Source organism: Oncorhynchus mykiss, chromosome 17, assembly GCF_057628025.1.
Source record: "Oncorhynchus mykiss isolate SJ-2025 chromosome 17, ASM5762802v1, whole genome shotgun sequence".
NCBI classification, from domain to species: domain Eukaryota; kingdom Metazoa; phylum Chordata; class Actinopteri; order Salmoniformes; family Salmonidae; genus Oncorhynchus; species Oncorhynchus mykiss.
Window position 1 is genome coordinate 11,149,470 of NC_143038.1, and position 22,035 is coordinate 11,171,504.

General features: G+C 41.6%; 1 protein-coding gene across 2 annotated transcripts in view; it reads left to right on the top strand.

Moving 5' to 3' along the window:
• Positions 1–257: 257 nt before the first annotated feature.
• The window catches only part of LOC110493665 (uncharacterized), a 43,274-nt gene continuing 21,496 nt past the window's right edge, over positions 258–22,035 (top strand). For both annotated transcript variants that reach the window (XM_021568063.3, XM_021568064.3), the window contains exon 1: positions 258–390. The gene's annotated coding sequence lies outside the window, so the exon portion shown is untranslated. The remainder of the gene's footprint in view (positions 391–22,035) is intronic.

The following is a 22,035-nucleotide window of genomic DNA, read 5'->3' on the forward strand; positions in this document are numbered from 1 at the left end:
TGCCGTTCTATCTCTAGGGTGTAGTGATTTCTTGGGGTAATGTGAGAAGTGGAACTCTTCTCCTTAGGCATTATTGCCTGGTCCTAGATCTCAAATGTTTTTTTTCCAATGCCAAACAACACTATACAGCACGAATATGTATATATTTATATACAGGGTATAATCACAAGGAGGGTGACGTAACCAACAGGGGATGTCCACTTTCCAATAGAGAAGTGACTTCGTGTTAAGACGTGGTAGGTGTTAGGCAACTTCCTGTACATGAAAGGGAAACAGGCACCATGGAAAGGGTTACAGGAAATCCCCTATTGAAATAGCAGTTTGTTAAATAAGGAAAGCAAAACTGAGAAGCAATCCGTTCATATTTCACAGGCAGCCAGGCAAGACAAGGTTTGTACGTGGAATGCTACTTTCAATATTAATGAATGGTTCTAACTGTACAGTAGAGCAACAGTAAGATTACTTTTATAGTTGCTGTACTTGGTGTAGTGTGCTGTATGGTCTTAACAATAGCTGAATGTCTGATTGCTAGCAAGAACTGATGATCATCTGTGGATTCATGTTTCAGTGCTGGGGTGAGTGAGAATTTGCATTGTTAGGATACTGTTTCCCTGCAGTTATAGATACTTCTATGTCTGCACTGTGTAGCAAAGAGAGAGCAAGAGTATGGTTGCAAAACTCCACTTTCCCAAAATTCTGAGGTTTTCCAGAAATACTTTTGGGAAAGCTACAAAAATGTTTCAAACCCTATTCAACCATAACCACCAGTGGCGACCTGCTTTTTGAGCCCCACATTTTTAGGAACAAAAAATATATACATACTGTATATACAGTTGAAGTCAGAAGTTTAGATACACTTAGGTTGGAGTCATTAAAACTCGTTTGTCAACCACTCCACAAATTTCTTGTTAACAAACTATAGTTTTGGCAAGTCGGTTAGGACACCTACTTTGTGCATGACACAAGTCATTTTTCCAACAATTGTTTACAGACAGATTATTTCCCTTATAACTCACTTTATCACAATTCCAGTGGGTCAGAAGTTTACATACACCAAGTTGACTGTGCCTTTAAACGGCTTGGAAAATTCCAGAAAATAATGTCATGGCTTTAGAGGCTTCTGATAGGCTAATTTACATAATTTGAGTCAATTGGAGGTGTACCTGTGGATGTATTTCAAGGCCTACCTTCAAACTCAGTGCCTCTTTGCTTGACATCATGGGAAAAACAAAAGAAATCAGCCAAGACCTCAGAAAAAAATGTGGAGACGTCCACAAGTCTGGTCCATCCTTGGGATAAATTTCCAAATGCTTGAAGGTACTACGTTCATATGGAACAAACAATAGTACGCAAGTATAAATACCATGGGACCACGCAGCCATCATACCGCTCAGGAAGGAGACGCATTCTGTCTCCTAGAGATGAACGTACTTTGGTGCGAAAAGTGCAAATCAATCACGGAACAACAGCAAAGGACCTTGTGAAGATGCTGGAGGACGAGACCTATAAAACGAGACCTATATTGACATAACCTGAAATAACCTGCTCCAAAACCGCCATAAAAAAGCCAGACTACGGTTTGCAACTACACATGGGGACAAAGATTGTACTTTTTGGAGAAATGTCCTCTGGTCTGATGAAACAAAAATAGAACTGTTTGGCCATAATGACCATCGTTATGTTTGGAGGAAAAAGGGGGAGGCTTGCAAGCCGAAGAACACCAGCCCAACCATGAAGCACGGGGGTGGCAGCATCATGTTGTGGGTGTGTTTTGCTGCAGGAGGGACTGGTGCACTTCACAAAATAGATGGCATCATGAGGAAGGATTTGGTCTATTTTCACCAACGCGGTATTGTACACACACCGTTTGTGGCCGGTGTGTGCTTGTTTCGTACAGCTTTGACAGTGCAAATGATAGTAGTTGTGGCGCTTGGCTTGCACGTGCAAATTCAGCACACACAACATTCTTTAATAGAATTGTGTTATTTGGCGTGTCAAGTTAAAAGCTTATTTAACGCGTCAAATAGTGATATGTATAATTTTTGACAAGCAAAGACCCAAACAGCGTTCAATGTGCCTCACCTTAATAATTGGGTCTATTTTCACCTCTTAATTTCGCATACTATTCTAACTTGGTGGTGCACATGTAGTCTTTAACCTGTTTTAGAGAAATGTCAATGAATATTGTAAGAGCTTTCATTGTGTTTATATGCCCCATTTATTGATCCTATAGTTCTAACCTGTTGTACAGAGAGTACACTGTAAAAATGGCCCATGTTCTGAATTCTGTCGCTGTACATTTCAAAGGTGTGAACAACTAGTTATATTGACTACGTCTGTCGTCGCTCGCTCATTAATGTCTTAATCGAAATTACAGATTGCCTCTTATGCCATAGTTTGTACATCTCAATTGTCAGTAGAAACCACATTTGTTTAAGCAAGTCAGCCATATCAGCTATGTTTTTTCTGTAAAGAAAGTAAATGAGGCTGAAATAACTGTTTCGCTGCCAGACAAGGCTCCGCTGATAGCCAGTTGTAACAGTGGTAAGGCGTTGGGACAGCTTTATGTAGGCCCTAACAGTTTGTGGGCACTGTTTGTCACCGTTATAGTGCAATTAATGTATTGTTTAATCTTGTGTTGTGGCTTCCTGGCATGCATCCCACATTTTGTTTTTGTTTGCCCCACCAAGATGTACATGCTAAAATTGCCTTTGCTGTGTTGGTGGTGTATGTTTACATGTTGTGTAGCTTCAGGCCATCATACTGAGCAAAATTGTCAAAGATGGATGTGTTACTTTGTTGCCTTCATCTTCTGCGGTAAACCTTCCCTATAATAACGTACCCTGGTTGCCCAACAGTGATTGAGCCCTCAGGCCATGTGAGTAATGCCATTACAAAACGGCCGCCTCGGCACCCCAGAAAACATGTCCACATTGGCCTAATGCGGGCTAAAATATTGGCCACATGTAGGCTGCCAACATTTCTATTTCATAGAAATGTATTTGAGTTATTAATTACAATTTAATTAAACATCTGTATCAGAAACACAACAAAGTTGTTGCTATCATACATATATTTTTAAAAGAGAAACTTAAGTTTTTCATACGGGTCTGTATAAATAATGGGGCCAATATGCGACATTCAGAATGGTTTCAAACCCACCAAATTATTATTTTTATGCAGTTCCACATACAGTACCAGTCAAAAGGTTTAAGGGTCATTTAAGGGTCGCTCATTTAAGGGTTTGTCTTTTATTTTTTACTATTTTCTACATTGTAGAATAATAGTGAAGACATCAAAACTATGAAATAACACATATGGAATCATGTAGTAACCAAAAAAGTGTTACACAAATCAAAATATATTTTAGATTATTCAAAGTAGCCACCGTTTGCCTTGATGACAGCTTTGCAGCTTTTGACACAATGCCCACTTAACCTGGAAGCCAGCCGCACCAATGTGTCAGAGGAAACACCGTACGCCTGGCGACCGTATCAGCGTGTACTGCTCCCGCCCCCCACAGGAGTCACTAGTGCGGGATGGGACAAGGACATCCCTGCCGGCCAAACCCTCCCCTAACCCGGACGGTGCTGGGCCAATTGTGCACCGCCCCATGGGTCTCCCGGTATTGGCCGGCTGCAACAGAGCCTGGACTCTGACTCAGAATCTCTAGAACAATTTCAAAGATTTTACTGAGTTACAGTTCATATGAGGAAATCAGTCAGTTGAAATCAATTCCGTAGGCCCTAATCTATGGATTTCACATGACTGGGAATACAGATATGCATCTGTATTTGTGTTCGTTGTCCGTAGTGTATGCCTGCCCATACACGTGGTCTGCGGTTGTGAGGCCGGTTGGACATACTGCCAAATTCTCTAAAACTATGTTGGAGGCGGCTTATAGTAGAGAAATTCACATTAAATTCCCTGGTAACAACTCAGGTGGACATTACTGCAGTCAGCATGCCAATTGCATGCTCCCTCAAAACTGCTGTGGCATTGTGTTGTGTGACAAACTGCACATTTTAGAGTTGCCTTTATGGTAGAAAATGACAAGATCATGTTTTAATACTGTTTATGCATCGAATAAGGTTTCTCAGGACTCCCTCATCTGTGTCTGTGTGAACTGAGCTGGGTTCTGGGATTTAGGCTAGCAACTGATTCCATAGATTGAATTGGTGTTAGTGTACTGTGAGGTCCCAGGGAGGAGATGGCTCTGGTATGGGCAGCTGAAAAGAAGAACCTTGTCTTAGGGGCCAAACTCTGGTTTATATACAATTAGAACAGTTTTCACAGCAAATGCTATCTGGCTGGGAGATATTCCTTTCTCACATACAAAACCTCACCTTTGACCCATTCCACACATCTGTAGTTTGCCATGTACTCAGACGGATGTGCTTAGTCTATAAAGGCTGTATCCCAACTCTGCTCATTGGGTTACAACCTTTTTAGCAGATGTTATTGCCAGTGTAGCAAAATGCTTGCATTCCTAGCCCCAACAGTGCATTTCGTGCAGGACACGAAATGTTACATAGTTACACTGCATTTTGAAGATCTCTATACAAATAACTGTCTGACAGCTAGATCCAGGATTCTTACAAGGTTCAATGTCTAATTTAACTGATTAATGCTAAATATATGATAACTTACACTGCCATAAATGCAAGGACTGAAAAGTTATGTTTTATGTCACACGATTTTGGACAAATCCGTCAAAACACCAACCATGATAAAGGGTTTTAAACTAACTTGTAAATTTTATTGAGTTTAGCTATGTTGTGTCTTTGGCTATGTCGTGTCTTTGGATGAAGTGATATGACATGCTCTTCTATAAAATCCTTTCTCTGTAATTAATATTACCTGATTGAGCTAATCATGTAAATGTAATTAACTAGATAGTCGGGGCACCACAAAATTATATTGATAGAGCAGTTATCTTCCGAATAAACTCTTAAAGACCTAGTAATATTTTACATCAATAGCAGTCAATATTAATCTTCATCTTAATTCAGTCTCATCTGAAAGTTGTAAATTCTTGGTTATCTTCACGAACCCTGGCTAACAAGTTGAATCAGCAATACAAAATTGGGTTAAATTGTTTATTTACTAAATACCTAACTAATCACACAGAATTACATATACACAGAATGAACCATACATTGATTACAAATTATGTCATAAAGGAAAACGTCTCTAGCGGACGGAACAGATATGACAGCTGGTTACCCAAAGAAAGTGGGTTGGATTTGAGTGAAAGAGCGGGAAGACTGAAGAACAAAGGGAGAAGCGATGTCTCTATCGGGCCGTAGGCAGATACTCTATCTTAAATACAGAATCTTATGCATTCTGAATTACCGCCCATTTGGAAAAGGAAAATGCAATAAATATTTACTCTGAGCTGCGCTTCGGTAGGTTGGTCGTAGATGCTGGTCGTGTTGGCCAACAGAGATATTCATGTCCTCAGAAGAATGTCTCTGGTGGTAAATTGGATATGTTGTATTAACGTCGTTGTGTGGTAGACGGAATACTCTGTTCGTCATTTCCTAGCCCACATTTACAGTGGCCTCTACTAACTCAACAGCTAGGAGGTATCACTTCTGTAGCGAATAAGAGTGCAAAGTTCATACCATTCACAACCAAAGCTCACGCTGAGGTTGGCTTCATTCTGTAGTTATTATCTGAACCCTTCTGACATCGGATCGTCATTCTAATGTACCCGGAACAGAAAGTTATATTGTCGTCAAGGCTTTATATAGGAAGGGAGAGGAGGGCGTGTTTCATAGAGTCAAGAGAGAGGGAAGAGAGAAAGGTATTTATGGGGGGAGGGGGGGGGGTCATAAACCTTACCCACAGGCCAACGTCATGACAGCTATAATACCCCCTTATATCTTAATAATGACTTTGGCATTATTACAGCTGTAACAAGTTGTCCATAGTAGAAAATCCTCACAGGTACACTAGTTTATAGAAATTTCACACACACCTTTTAAAGACTTCATCAGCATTGTACAGAAAAATTGGGCATCGCACAACAGAGAACTTAAACTGGAATGACACACTCAGTAATGGTTGCACAAAAGTAATGTGTACAAACCACGCCTCCAAATATTATAATGAGGCCCTGCCTCTAGCTGGGCTTGGTGTGGGCTATCCGGAGCTGGGCTTGCAGGCTAGGCAGTGTTGGCATTATGTGGGATTTCTGTGGACTAGTCTGTGTTGGGCAGGCATGGACTTGGTGTGGGCAAGCCCTTGCCCACCGAATACCCACATGGGGTCAATAGGGTCATGTTTGCTGGGACAGTACACAGTTTCCAAGTTCATACATGAAATTGGTATCTCACACTGTGCCAAAGTTGTAAAAAAGAGGAATCGAGAGGAGAATTCAAAAAGTTGGGCAGTGTGTGCACCCTTTATCTGTCATTGTCGGTAAATAGACAGATTAGGCAGGTTGAAACAGGGCAAAGGGAAAGCGGTATTATTGTTGAATTAGCCAATCCTCCGTTTGTGCTCTGTAAAGTACTGTGAAGTAGGCATGATCTTCTTGGAATGTACAAGAGACTCCCTGCAGCTGCATCCTTCCTTAACCAGACACTATTGTATAAGGGAAACAGGAAAGGACAGGAAAGGACAGGAAAGGACAGGAAAGGAAAGGGGAGGGGAAGGTAGCACTTAAACAAGCAAAATTCCTCCAAATATGTATATACAGTATCATTCAAAAGTTGGACGCACCTACTCATTAAAGGGTTTTTCTTTATTTTTTCTATTGTAGAATAATATAGAGGATATCAAAACATATGGAATCATGTAGTAACCAAAAAAAGTGTTAAACAAATCCAAATATATTTTAGATTCTAGATTCTTAAAAGTACTCACCCTTTGCCTTGACAGCTTTGCACGCTCTTGCTATTCTCTCAACCAGCTTCACCTGGAATGCTTTCTAACAGTCTTGAAGGAGTTCCCACAGATGCTGGGCACCTGAGGATAGGTGATTGTGGAGATCAGGTTTATCAGATGCAGCACTCCATCACTCTCCTTCTTGGTCAAATAGCCCTTACACAGCCTGGAGGTGTGTTTTGGGTCATTGTCCTGTTGAAAAACAAATTATAGTCCCACTAACGCAAACCAGATGGGATGGAATATCTCAGCAAAATGCTGTGGTAGCCATGCTGGTTAAGTGTGCCTTGAATTCTAAATAAATCACTGACAGTGTCACCAGCAAACCCCCCCCACACCATCACACATCCTCCTCCACGTTTCACTGTGGGAACAACACATGCAGAGATCATCCATTCACCTACTCTCTATCTCTCAAAGACACTGCGATTGGAACAAAAAATCCCAAATGTGTACTCATCAGACCAAAGGAGAGCTTTCCACCGGGTCTAATTTCTATTTCTCATCTTTCTTGGCCAAAGCAAGTCTATTCTTATTATTGGTGTCCTTTAGTAGTGGTTTCTTTGCACCAATTTGACCATGAAGGCCTGATTCACACAGGTTCCTCTGAACAGTTGATGTTGAGATGTGTCTGTTACTTGAACTCTGAAGTATTTATTTGGGCTCCAATCTGAGGTGCAGTTAACTCTAATGAACTGGGATGGAAAAATTACGTATTTACCAGATTTGTTTGATGTTAATAGTTAGCCATTAATACTTAACACATAGGAAGATATTTCTGTCCTGCTTATGCTGTGCTTTTATTGTCTCCAATCTAGTTCCCTGCAGCTAATCTAGGAGTATGGTCACTAGAGATGGCTTGAGATGACAAATGAGTTTGACTGTATTGCATAGACACAAATGTGTTTAACTAGAGATAGCTAAGGAGTAGAACAATCTCTCGTTGTCTCAAAATTATCCTTGCAACTGGGAAACTAAGCCAGGGTGGGGTTAAGACAACCACCCCGTGCAGATAACGACTGGATGAACCCAGAGTGGCAAATGATGCCCCAATCTGCATGAGGGGTGGAACCAACCATGACTAAGCATTCTTTGTGTCAGCTATATAAATAACTCTGCATTTGTGTACATACTGTTGGGTTGACTAGTTTTGTTATTGCAAAAATTAATCAATATTAAATACAGATGATTGTCTGAAGAAATTACAAAGTCTCTCTCAGTATGAATTTCACAGACAAAACTTATCGTCTACAGCAGAGGTAACTCTGGGTCTTATAGCGCTTGATTGTTTTTGCGACTGCACTTGAAGAAACTTTTTTAAAAAAATCCTTATTGATTGACCTTCATGTCTTAAAAGTAATGGACTGTTGTTTCTCTTCATATTTAAGCTATTCTGCCATAATATGGACTTGGTCTTTTAAACTAATAGGGCTATCTACTGTATGCCACCCCATACCTTGTCACAACACAACTGATTGGCTCAAATGCGTTAAGAAGGAAAGAAATTCCACAAATGAACCTTTAACAAGGCACCCCTGTTATTAGGAATGCATTCCATGTCACTACCTCATGGGGCTGATTGAGAGAATGCTAAGAGTTTGCAAAGCTGTCATCAAGGCAAAGGGTGGCTACTTTGAATGATGACATTTAATACACTTGTTGGTTACTACATGATTCAATGTGTTTTTTCATAGTTTTGATATCTTCACTATTATTCCAAATGTCGAAAATATATCCTGGAATAAGTAGGTGTGTCCAAACTTTTGACTGATACTGGATATACAGTTGAAGTCGGAAGTTTACTTACACCTTAGCCAAATACATTTAAACTCAGTTTTTAACAATTCCTGACATTTAATCCTAGTAAAATGTCCCTGCCTTAGGTCAGTTAGGATCACCACTTTATTTTAAGAATGTGAAATGTCAGAATAATAGTAGAGAAAATTATTTATTTCAGCTTTTATTTCTTTCATCACATTCCCAGTGGGTCAGAAGTTTAAATACTCTCGACTAGTATTTGGTAACATTGCCTTTAAATGGTTTAACTTGGGTCAAACATTTTGGGTAGCCTTCCACAAGCTTCCCACAATAAGTTGGGTGAATTTTGGCCCATTCCTCCTGACAGAGCTGGTGTAACTGAGTCAGGTTTGTAGGCCTTGCTCGCACACACTCTCTCAGTTCTGCCCACAAATCTTCTATGGGATTGAGGTCAGGGCTTTGTGTTGGCCACTCCACTACCTTGACTTTGTTGTCCTTAAGCCATTTTGCCACAACTTTAAGTATGCATTGTCCATTTGGAAGACCCATTTGCGACCAAGCTTTAACTTCCTGACAGATCTTGATGTTTCTTCAATATATCCACAAAAGAAACATCCTCTCACTGTCAATTGTGTTTCTTTTCAGCAAACTTAACATGTGAAAATATTTGTATGAACATAACAAGATTCAACAACTGAGACATAAACTGAACAAGTTCCACAGACATGTTACTAACATAAATGGAATAATGTGTCCCTGAACAAAGCAGGGGTCAAAAAAAAAAGTAAGTTATTATCTGGTGTGGCCACCAGCTGCATTAAGTACTGCAGTGCATCTCCTCCTCATGGACTGCACCAGATTTGCCAGTTCTTACTGTGAGATGTTACCCCACTCTACCACCAAGGCACCTGCAAGTTCCCAGACATTTCTGGGGGGAATGGCCCTAGCCCTCACCCTCTGATCCAACAGGTTATTCGCTGGCCATGGCAGAACACTGGCATTCCTGTCTTGCAGGAAATCACGCACAACGAGCAGTATGGCTGGTGGCATTGTCATGCTGGAGGGTCAGGATGAGCATGCAGGAAGGGTACCACATGAGGAAAGAGGATGTCTTCCCTGTAATGCAGAGTTTAGATTGTTTGCAATGACAACAGGCTCAGTCCGATGATGCTGTGACACACCGCCACAGACCATGACGGACCCTCCACCTCGAAATCGATCCCGCTCCAGAGTACAGGCCTCGGTGTATCGCTCAGTCCTTCGACGATAAACGTGAATCCGACCATCACCCCAGGTGAGAGAAAACCTTGTCTTGTCAGTGAAGAGCACTTTTTGCCAGTCCTGTCTGGTCCAGCGACAGTGTGTTTGTTCCCATAGGCGATGTTGTTGCCGGTGATATCTGGTGAGGGCCTGCCTTACAACAGGTCTACAAGCCCTCAGTCCAGCCTTTCCCATCCTATTGCGGACAGTCGGAGCACTGATGGAGGGATTGTGCGTTCCTGGTGTAACTCGGGCAGTTGTTGTTGCCATCCTGTACCTGTCCCGCAGGTGTGATGTTTGGATATACTGATCTGGTGCAGGTGTTGTTACACGTGGTCTTCCACTGCGAGGATGATCAGCTGTCCGTCCTGTCTCCCTGTAATGCTGTGTTAGGCGTCTCACAGTACGGACATTGCAATTTATTGCCCTGGCCACATCTGCAGTCCTCATGCCTCCTTGCAGCATGCCTAAGGCACGTTCACGCAGATGAGCAGGGACCCTGGGCATCTTTCTTTTGGTGTTTTTCAGAGTCAGTAGAAAGTCCTCTTTAGTGTCCTAAGTTTTCTTAACTGTGACCTTAATTGCCTACCGTCTGTAAGCTAATAGTGTCTTAATGACCGTTCCACAGGTGCATGTTCATTAATTGTTTATGGTTCATTGAACAAGCATGGGAAACAGTGTTTAAACCCTTTAAAATGAAGATCTGTGTCACGACTTCTGCCAAAGTCTGTTCATCTCCTTGTTCGGGCGGTCGATGTCACCGGTCTTCTAGCCATCGCCGATCCATTTTTCATGTTCCATTTGTTTTGTCTTGTTTTCACACTCACCTGGCTTCAATTCCCTAAATTACATGTTGTATATTTTCCCTCTGTTTTCCCCCATGTCCTTGTCAGGAATTGTTTGTTGTATGTATTGGTGCCAAGTATGTTATGGTGTGCGACGGGTTTTTACCCACTTTCTTAATTTTGTATGTTGGTTTTCGGAGTTTGTAAGCATTTATTAAATAACTCCGTTTATACTAATTTCGTTCTCCTGCGCCTGACTTCCCTGCCACCACCATTACAATCTGTGAAATTATTTTGATTTTTACGAATTATCTTTGAAAGACAGGGTCCTGAAAAAGGGCTGTTTTCTTTTTTTGCTGAGTTTATATTGTAGAAGTATGCACATGGTGAAATACACACGTACACACACTCAGTTCCCATATACAATTACCTGAAGTGCAGTGCAGGCTTGGTAAATGGATATGTTCCATTTGTTTGAGCACAGCATGCGACTGTTGAGCCTCTCTGGGGTAGGTTACATAGATCTGTATGTCTGTCTCTCATTCTCTGATGATATCTACGTTCAAGCCTCTCTAAACATAAACCTACAGTTTGCAGAGGTTTGTGGTATTTCTAATATCAACCCAGCAGCAGCCTGTTGGTGTGTATCTCACCTCAGCCGTGTGAATAGCTCAGTGGATGGCCTTGGCAGCCGCCCAACGCAAAGCGCTGTTGATGTGTGTTCCTCCGACTGTCACCTCAAGCTTTGCTCAGCAACAAACCTCGTTCTGACAGGGAGACAAACCCCACTGGCTGCTGTTGAACTAGTTGAAGCCCGTTTCTGACAGGTTGTGAAAGTCAATTAGTTTACTTTTCAGACAGAGACACTTTGAGGTTGTTCAAAGCAGCACCGTCCGGAAAGATAAATTGAGCGTGTGGAACGACAGTGACAGAATGTTTCAGGTTTTATTTTCTATACCTATTGAAAAGGATGTTTAATTTACTCCACCTACTTCCTAAGAACTACATTTAAGACAATAGAACAGTTACCAGATAAAGAGTGTGTGCTTTGGCTTGTGTCTAGGAGAGGGAAAACTTCCTCTAGGCCACTTACGTTTCACGATCTAGGCCAAGACGTTTCACGATGCTAGTATCTAAGCCAAAGTAGATCATTTTATAGATAGGCTTACAATTTCATATTGAAGCTTATCATGAAAGGGCACCCTTGTAACTGTGTGCCTAATGTAGCAAAATGTTTTCCTTGGGGTAAGTTGAGCCATTGGTTGAGCCAACGACAAGTTGAGTAAAAAGTGTTTCCTTTCCAGGTGTAATGCAAGACATTATCACTGGGATATGACGTAACAACAGGGCCTGGCCTATGTTATGTTAAAAAAAAGTACAACGTTTTTGTTACTGCAGGTGTTAAGCCTCTGCTAAAAGATGCTTAAAAGACAAAAAAAAAAAAGCAATTGTGATTGTTTTGAATTGTGTTTGGGAAATTAAGATAGACATGGTTTTAAAAAGGTGAGTGGTAATATTTAATTCAGTACATACATTTTTTTTTTAACTTATCCCCATATCCTGGAGAAGTTGTGCCAAGAGACCACTTCTTTTTTGTTTTCAAAACGAATGTTTATATGAATTCTTGTTATTTCCATGGATACACAACACCTTGAAATATATGTAGATATCTGTTAGAAAAAATACTATATTTACCTTGATGGAATGGTTCAACTTACCCCACTCTCCCCTATGTACAGTAGGAGATATATTAGGATGAACTATGCCAAGAATATAGTACATACAGTGAGTAAACAACAGTATATAAACAGAATGTGAGGTGACCAGTGTTCAATGAACATATACTTGGGGCAGTAGTTTAAAGGTGCAGGGCTGAGTACCGGGCAAGTGATGGCTTTTCAACAGTCTGTCTGAACTGTCCAATCCATTAGAGTGAACGAGTACATACTTTGTTGAAGGGTAAATATGTTTGTTTTTTAACCAGGCAAGTCAGTTAAGAACAAATTCTTATTTTCAATGACAGCTTAGGAACATTGGGTTCTGCCCCTTGTTCAGGGGCAGAGCAACAGATTTTTACCTTGTCGGCTCAGTGATTTGACCTCGCAACCTTTCGGTTAGTAGTCCAATGCTCTAACCACTAGGCTACCTGTCACCCCTGCAGACTGCAGCCAACTATCAGACTGCAGCCAACAAGATGCACCACGCATCAACGTGTCACGGGTTTTACTTTCCCCTTTCAGGAACCCATCTGAGCTCAAAACAAGAACAACACGCTTTTAAACCCCAGTGGAGTGCCGTTGTCATCGATTAGGGTGTAATATGTTTGTCCTGGCGTATTTGTTTTGGTTGCCTACACCAGGGAGATATTCATAGATAATAAACAACACTGCTGATGAAAGCAGCCAGCCGCTCTCCTGGGCGATGGCTTCAGTCTCAGGGTCACAAATGGTGTGGGAACATTGATGGAGCAGGGAGGCCATTTTCTCATCAGCAGCATCCCTGGGAGGAAACAGCTTATCCTAATGTGATGTTCTCTCTAATGGACAAGTTCATCAATCCTGAAGGGTAATAGTTTTATTAGGTGCTATGAAATGGGCTAACGAGCTGCCCGGCACTTTGTTAAAAGGAATCTTGTGTGCGAGGTGACATTGTCACCTTGCCTCACCGCCGTAACGAGCTACTTTGCAGTGGTGACTTGAGGAGATGATCAGAGCGGCGTGTTGGTGGAGTGAGTAGTGGTGAAAGTCATTTGCGGGTGGCTGGCTTGGGGAGTCTTTGAGAGAGGCGACACGTGGTCGCTATTCAATCACAGTTGGTATCCAGGTTTCCAGAAAAAGTTGAAACCATTGTTCTTTAACAAAATTAGACTCAATTGTATATCAAAGAAATAAGACAGTGTAGACCCCACTCCAGACACAAACATTGACCAAACACCAACACCTAATCGGACTGTTTGCTTTTCTTGGCAAAGAAAACAAATCTGTGTTGTCTGTGGTGATACAGTACTTTGATACAGAGAAGAAGTGAGGTATATCTGCTCCTGTCTGCTGTAATCAATAGAGGAACTGTCTGTCTCACTAGTCCTCGGTCATGTCTACACTTGACACTTACATGTGACTTCTGCTATCAGAATCAAAGATCGCATTGAAAAGACTGGTCTAGACGCACAAAAGTCGCTTTGTTGTCTGATTGATCAGATCGGGAATGCATTAGGTACAGATTTCTCCTCTGTCTGGATGCAGTCACGCTACTAAAAGCGCATACAGTGGGCAACGTCATCAGCACCCCTCCCACAATTCTCAGGAAATTAGTTTTGGGGCCCGAGAGGCTCATTTTCATCATAACGTTGGAGGAAATACATTCTTAGCCTGTGAGGAACATGTCTGCTGGCCTGAAATGCAAACCCGTTTGCAATCCCTGCTAGCTTGATACAGAGGTTAGCTAGCTAGTTAGCTACAGTAGTAAGCTACTGCCATCAGTTGTGTTATCATATTTAGCCTATTCCAGTTTGTAGAATGCATACTGGCATTTGAATATAGTGCGGGACAAGGGAATCCGGACACGGTAGACACATTTAGATGTAGACGCATGATGCGTTCGGAATGCCATGATCAGAATACTAAAGCTGAATGAACGGTTAAGTCTAGACTTTGTTCTTTTGAAAGTAAAAGTGAAAGCCTTCTGCGGTCACTCTGTAGTGTAGACTCTGCCAGCTCTGCACATCTTCACGTTCCCTCTGAGTCGCCCTTTCTCCTCCCTAACAACATCTGCAGGGGTGAAATCAGAGTGTTGCGAACAGAACGCCTCGAGGAGTATCATGGAGGACTGTTCACTTTACTGCACCATTTGGCCATATTCTATGGGTGAGATCATGGCTTGTGTCTGAAATGGCAGTCATCTTCCCAGGTTAGTAATTTGTAGATTGTGTGTGATGCCAGCAAACAAGCATCGACACAGATTGCGGACACTGATTCAAATGAATTGCGAAATGATATTTGTAATTGGGAGTAAGGTTTACGTCAATAGCTCTCATTCCTGCCAAATTGTCACGGTACCATAAGAAGATGGCTTATGTATCCGAGAGGGTACGTCATATATATATATATATATATATATATATATATATATATATATATATAGAAGAAACGGACTAGGACGGACTGTAAGATTCAGGACTGTTGCTGCTACCATGGCACATCTGTCAGAATGCAAATTAAGTGGATGGTTAGAGGTCTCACACACACATACACACAGGGCTTGTAGGTATGCAGGTAGGGTGGGTGGGTTAGGAGTTGTGGCTTGTAAGGCCTTGGAGATTGGATGTGGATAACAAGGATGTGGTGGTCTGGAAACATTAGGAACACAACATAAAAGGTGCAGGCATGACAAAGTACTGCCAGGTGACTATTACAGGAAATGGGACAAACTAAGGAGGCTGCCAGGACAAAATGTAAAAAGGGCATTAGCATTATCAAAGTAAGCACATGCATATACAAAAGAGATAACATAGCGCAAAGGCAGCATATGCACATAGTATCTCCAACAACGTAATAACTAGTCACTTAAAATGGCCGCCCCATGGCATCACCAGGCATGACCCATTACTGGTGCTCAGGTAGAAGCTAATATGGGGGGGTCAGATGAGTGAAAAGGGTAGAGGAGAGGTGATTAAAGGGATTGGGAACAGGTGTGTAGAGAAGGTGCGTGGCCTGGTGTAATTGGAAGCAATTGGAGTCCATGATCCTTCACAACATACTGTATACAAAGTAATAAAATGATCAGTTAGAAAACAGCAGTTTTGAAATTGGCTGTTTTGACTATGGAGATGTCTCCTAGCTGTGACTAAAGTTTTGTGTAGCGCTAAACAGCTGATGAGGGGGTGTAAACTAAAGCATTTTAGAGGAAAATACATTTCATGGCCAAGGATACTCTTGCCGAATTGTTATAATTATCAAAATCTTATAATTGAGGAGAAATATCCACTTTAGAGCTTGGGCAATAAAAAAATGCTCCACTTTCTCCTATTAGCTCTGAATATGTGAAGTGGACATTGAGTGTTGCTCATCGCCCCCGGGTCAGTCTTTTAGCCGTGGGAGTTTGCTCTGCAATAAATCATAAAACCACCTCCAACCGTCACCTGAACAGCATTTATATCCAGGAACGAAGCCAGAACTAGGGCTATGGCTGTGACCAATATGGATATTGCAACATCAGGGTTGTGGGTTTGAGTTCCACAGGGACCAGTATGAAAAAAAATATGAAAATGTATGAACTCACTACTTTAAGTCGCTCTGGATAAGAGCGTCTGCTAAATGACAAAAATGTAAAATAGTGCACTACTTTTGAGAGCCCTATGGTCAAATAGGGAATTGGGTGCTATTTCCGACACACCTATGTTTGACGCAGACCAGAGGGACAAACATACCAAGCCAGCAGGTAGATTAAACAAAGTGCGGGCAAACACTATGGGCTATAATCCTCTATCTCAGCAAACACTGGCCCTGGGTTTGGGTATGGCTGTGCATCTTAGCAGGTAGCTAACGTTGTTTTTGAGCCAGATTAGCATCCCTGATCCCAACACAATGTGTCCCTGATCTCCTGCGAGCTCATTTTCCGAGGGATAACCCTCCTTCAAACATGAGTTTAACACTGATATCCTTCATCAAAGCTTCACTATGGGGATTATGATGTGTGCGTGTATGCGTGTGCGTGTATGCGTGTGCGTGTGTGTGTGTGTGCTTGCATCCGTGTATGGATGCATGCGTCTGTGATATTCTGTGGGCAAACATGGAAGCCATTTACAATCTAGAGAGGAGACAAAGGACAACAAGCATCTCTGAGATGGCCACTCCTCCATAGGTTAGAAGGGGAGTACAACAACAGAGCTGATTCTGATTAGAGAGAAAGAGGGATGGGGGGGGGTGACTTCAGTGGGATGAGTACAGCCTGGTTAGAATCGATGAGTCCTCCTCATTTCACGTCAAGGCTGGAGAGACGAAGTGAAGTGGTCACGATGACGCTAATAATATCGCTCTTGGATTTCTCAAGTCTAGTGGCAAAACGTTGAAGTGATAGTTCACTCCAATGTACACCCTCAAAACGTGGTCAAATGTCGAGTCCACATCGCGGACCATTCTGTTTTGGTCCAGCTACGTTTTTCAATTCCAGATGAGAGGGAAAGATCGAATTTGCCTTAATCATATGAAAGTTAAGGCATGTAGCTGTTTCTACACACCAGATGACAGGGGATTTGCACCAATATCAAAGTTGGACTGCTTTTGAGGTCTGAAAGAATCTCGAAAACTTCGATTTTGGAGTGAACTATCCACGTTTAACATGTGGTCACCCTCTCCATACGGACAGAATTGTGCAGAGCGACACATCAGTGCATCAAAGGCACAAAATGCCAGCCACCTCTCGGTGAGAGCTATCTTTACTTCCATGAACTGTCATGATTAGAAAATCAATACAGTGGCATTTCAAACATGAGGCCAAATGCCCTTAGCAATTAGTCAGCTGGTGAAAGAGAGACAGCAATTTGAGCCTGTCACTTTGTCCTAGCGACATTTATTAGACCATTTTTCTTGTCAACAATCATTCCAAAGCTCTCTATAACTATAAGTATATAGGCAATCTGTATAGGCAGATAAGTCTTTTGGCTGCTGTGTTGGCTATGGCTATTGTCCAGCTAATCATCATTTTGAGAGACTGAGGGTTTTGTTATTCTAGTGATGGTCAGCTGTAAATGGTTCGCTGATAACCATTGATGAAACTATTATGATGAGGCCACAGATGGTGGGGTTAACTTAATCGAGCGCCTTTCAGTCCCTTTATGGTCGTACAGCATCTGTAGCGTCGCTATCGGCCCTAGGCTAACTGCTGTGACGATGCTGCTTTAATATCAATCGATATATCCCCTTCCAGTTTCTGACAACGGTGTTAATTCCAATCAGAAATGTGTTAAGTGGAGCGATATGACCTTCAATGACAGCTAGAGACTGAGAATGGATCAATGGTCCCATGGACAGATAACAACGGGAATTTTGCATTGATTATGAAGCTCTATGCATTGTATATCCACAGAAGAATCAAATGTTTACTGAACAAAAATAGAAACGCAACGATTTTACTGAGTTACATTTCATATAAGGAAATCAGTTAATTGACAAATTCTTTAGGCCCTAATCTATGGATTTCACATGACTGGGCAGGGGCACAGCCATTGGTGGGCCTTGAGAGCCAGGCCCAGCCAATCAGTATGAGTTTTTCCCCAAAAAAGGGCTTTATTACAGACAGAAATACTAAATTTCATCCGCTGTCCGGGTGGCTGGTTTAAGTCGATCCCGCAGGTGAAAAAGAAGGATGTGGAGGTCCTGGACTGGCTACACATGGTCTGCGGTTGTGAGGCCGGTTGGACGTACTGCCAAATTCTCTAAAACGACGTTGGAGGCGGCTTATGGTAGAGAAATGAACATTCAATTCTTTGGCAACAGCTCTGGTGGATATTCCTGCAGTCAGCATGCCAATTGCATGCTCTCTCAAAACCTGAGACATCTATGGCATTGTGTTGTATGACACAACTGCACATTTTAGAGTGGCCTTCTATTGCCGCCAGCACAAGGTGCACCTGTGTAATGATCATGCTGTTTAATCAGCTTCTTGTTATGCCACACCTGTCAGGTGGAAGGATTATCTTGGCAAATGATAAATGTTCACTAACAGGGATATAAACAAATTAGTGCACAACATTTTTGAGAAATAATATTTTTCTGTGTATGGAACATTTCTGGGATCTTTTATTTCAGTTCCTGAAACATGGTTGCTTTTATATTTTTGTTCAGTATAATATTTAATGAAGTCTAAGGTCAACTGTACGTTACATGGATAGCCATGATTATGATCTTCATTCATATATCAAAAGAAGGATGTAAGTGTAAGTTCAATAGCAAGTGACATGGATAGAACATTTTAAGGATGCCCCCTGTTTGCCAGTTGGCCTCTCCTGTCTAAATGTCTTCACTGGGCTTTCACTGTTCAGTTTAACACCAACCCTTACTGGGACATGTCCCCTTCTCCTCTGTCAGGAAAAGACAGGAAAGTCTGAATCATAAATATTCAGAAATATCTCTTATACACTTTCAGGGATTCAGGTCCCCTCGAAAAAAAGTGACAGACTACTTGATGGAAAGTTGAGTAGACTTTTTTTTGATGAAAATAAGAATATAAAACTTTACTAGGTCTTAAAAACAGATCAAAACAAAGAGCCCAATATTAACCTATGGGCATTAGGCAGTGACATCAAGATAGAAACAATATCAAGAGAGGGTTTATGGTCCAAACAACCTAGCAAAGTCATTCAATACCAACATGCAAGAGCTTTTGCCTTAACAAGTTCTGACAAAGACTGCATAATGCAGAAATACATCGACCCATACTACCATTTTACCACCCCACTTTAATAACAGGAGAAAGATAGTCTTGCTGTATAACAGCACAGGATGATAGAAATGCCACTATCTGACATGACAGAAATAACAAAAGTCATATACTTTTAATGAGATTATGTCCATTCAAGCATGGCCATCAAGTGACAGTCAAATGAGAGGGAGCTCGGGCTAAAACACAGTATTTCCTCATCTACTCAACCCCCCTCTATGTCTGATCTGATTGCAGGCGCCTGTCCGCAGTCTCAGTGCGATCTCTGTCTTTATGCACTGTGGTACAGGCGCTGGGCTGCCTTTACGATAAGTAGCGGTGTAGAGGCGGGTGGCTCGTAAAGCAGATAAATGACCGTCGCAATCAGAGGTTAAGGTGTCCTCAAAGTTTAGGGGCTTAGAGACGGAGAGGCCTACAGTTAGGGCCGATTGGCCCTTGGGGTTGTATGTGGTTGACAAGTGCATTAGTGGTCCGTACAAGCCCTAGAAGCCTAGTCCATTAGACCTGTGTCGCTAATGTATTTGTGTCCCTAGCTGGAGTAAACAAATGCCAAATCTGTCATTTCTCAGTGAAGCGTGCATGCATGCACAAAATGTACAGTATGTGCTTCTACGTACAGTGTGTCTGTGTTTGCATGCATGTGTGCACACACACACACACACGTCTCCACAACCACAGTCCCTACTCTCCAGTGAATAAGATATGGACCATGGCGTCAGTGGATTTACATTATTGATCAGGTTTACTTCAGAGATTATTATCCTCTCAATGAAGCATACTGTGCTTTCAGAAAGTATTCACACCCTTTGACTTATTCTACATTTTGTTGTGTTACAGCCTGAATTCAAAACCGTTACAGAGTCCAATGGCTGTGATGGGAGTAAACTGAGGATTGATCAACAACATTGTAGTTACTCCACAATACTATCCTAAATGACAGAGTGGAAAGTAGGAAGCTTGTACAGAATAAAACATATTCCAAAATATGCATCCTGTATGCAATAAGGCACTAAAGTAAAACTGCATAGAATGTGGCAAATAAATGTACTTTATACCCTGAATACAAAGTGTTACACTACTGGTCAAAAGTTTTAGAACACTTACTCATTCAAGGGTTTTTCTTTATTTTTTACTATTTTCTACATTATGGAATAATAGTGAAGACATCAAAACTATGAAATAACACATAGAATCATGTAGTAACCAAAAAAGTGTTAAACTAATCGAAATATGTTATATTTCAGATTCTTCAAGGTAGCCACCCTTTGCCTTGATGACAGCTTTGCACACTCTAGTCGTTCTCTCAACCAGCTTCACCTGGAATGCTTTTCCAACAGTCTTAAAGGAGTTCCCACATATGCTGAGCACTTGTTGGCTGCTTTTCCTTCACTCTGCGGTCCAACTCATCCCAAACCATCTCAATTGGGTTGAGGTTGGGTGATTGTGGAAGCCAGGTCATCTGATGCAGCACTCAATCACCCTCCTTCTTGGTCAAATAGCCCTTACACAGCCTGGTGTGTTGGATCACTGTCCTATTGAAAAACAAATGATAGTGAGACTAACTGCAAACCAGATGGGATGGCATATCGCAGCAGAATGTTGTGGTAGCCTTGCTGGCTAAGTGTGCCTTGAATTCTAAATAAATCACTGACAGCGTTACCAGCAAAGCACCCCCACACCATCACACCTCCTCCTCCATGTTTCACGGTAGGAACCACACGTGGAGATCATCCGTTCACCTAATCCACGTCTCAAAAAGAATCAGCGTTTGGAACCATAAATCTCACATTTGGACTCACATCAGACCAAAGGACATATTTCCACTGTTCTAATGTCCATTGCTCATGTTTCTTGGCCCAAGCAAGTCTCTTCTTATTATTGTTGTCCTTTAGTAGAGGTTTCTTTGCAGCAATCAACCATGAAGGCCTGATTCACACAGTCTCATTTGAACAGTTGATGTGTCTGTTACTTGAACTCTGAAGCATTTATTTGGGCTGAAATTTCTGGTGCTGCTAACTCTAATGAACTGACCCTCTGCAGCAGAGGTAACTCTGGGTCTTCCTTTCCTGTGGCGGTCCTCATGAGAGCAAGTTTCATCATAGCGCTAGATGGTTTTTGTGACTGCACTTAAGGAAACTTTCAAAGTTCTTGAATTTTTCCGGATTGACTGGCCTTCAAAGTAATAATGGACTGTCATTTCTCTTTGCTTATTTGAGCTGTTCTTGCCATAATATGGACTTGGTTTTTCACCAAATAGGGATCTCTTTTTAATACCACCCCTACCTTGTCACAACACAACTGATTGGCTCAAACAAATTAAGAAGGAAAGAACTTCCACAAATGAACTTTTAACAAGGCACACCTGTTAATTGAAATGCATTCCAGGTGACTACTGTACCTCATGAAGCTGGTTGAGAGAATGCCCAGATTGTGCAAATCTGTCATCAAGGCAAAGGGTGGCTACTTTGAAGAATCTCAAATGTAAATACATTTAGATTTTTTTGGTTACTACATGATTCCATATGTGTTCTTTCATAGTTTTGATGTATTCACTATTGTTCTACAATGTTGAAAATAGTAAATATTAAGAAAAACCCTTGAAATGAGTAGGTGTTCTAAAACTTTTGACCAATAGTGTATGTTTGGGGCAAATCCAACACAACACATCACCGAGTACCACTCTTCATATCTTCAAGCATGGTGGTGGCTGCATCATGTTATGAGTATGTTTGTCATCGGCAAGGACTATGGAGTTTTTTTAGGGGAAAAAGAAAGGAATCTTAGAGGAAAACCTGGCTCAGTCTGTTTTTCAACAGACACTGGGTTACTTACCAAGACCAATCACCTGAGTGGCCTAGTTACTGTTTTGGAATAAATCGTCTTGAAAATCTATGACAAGACT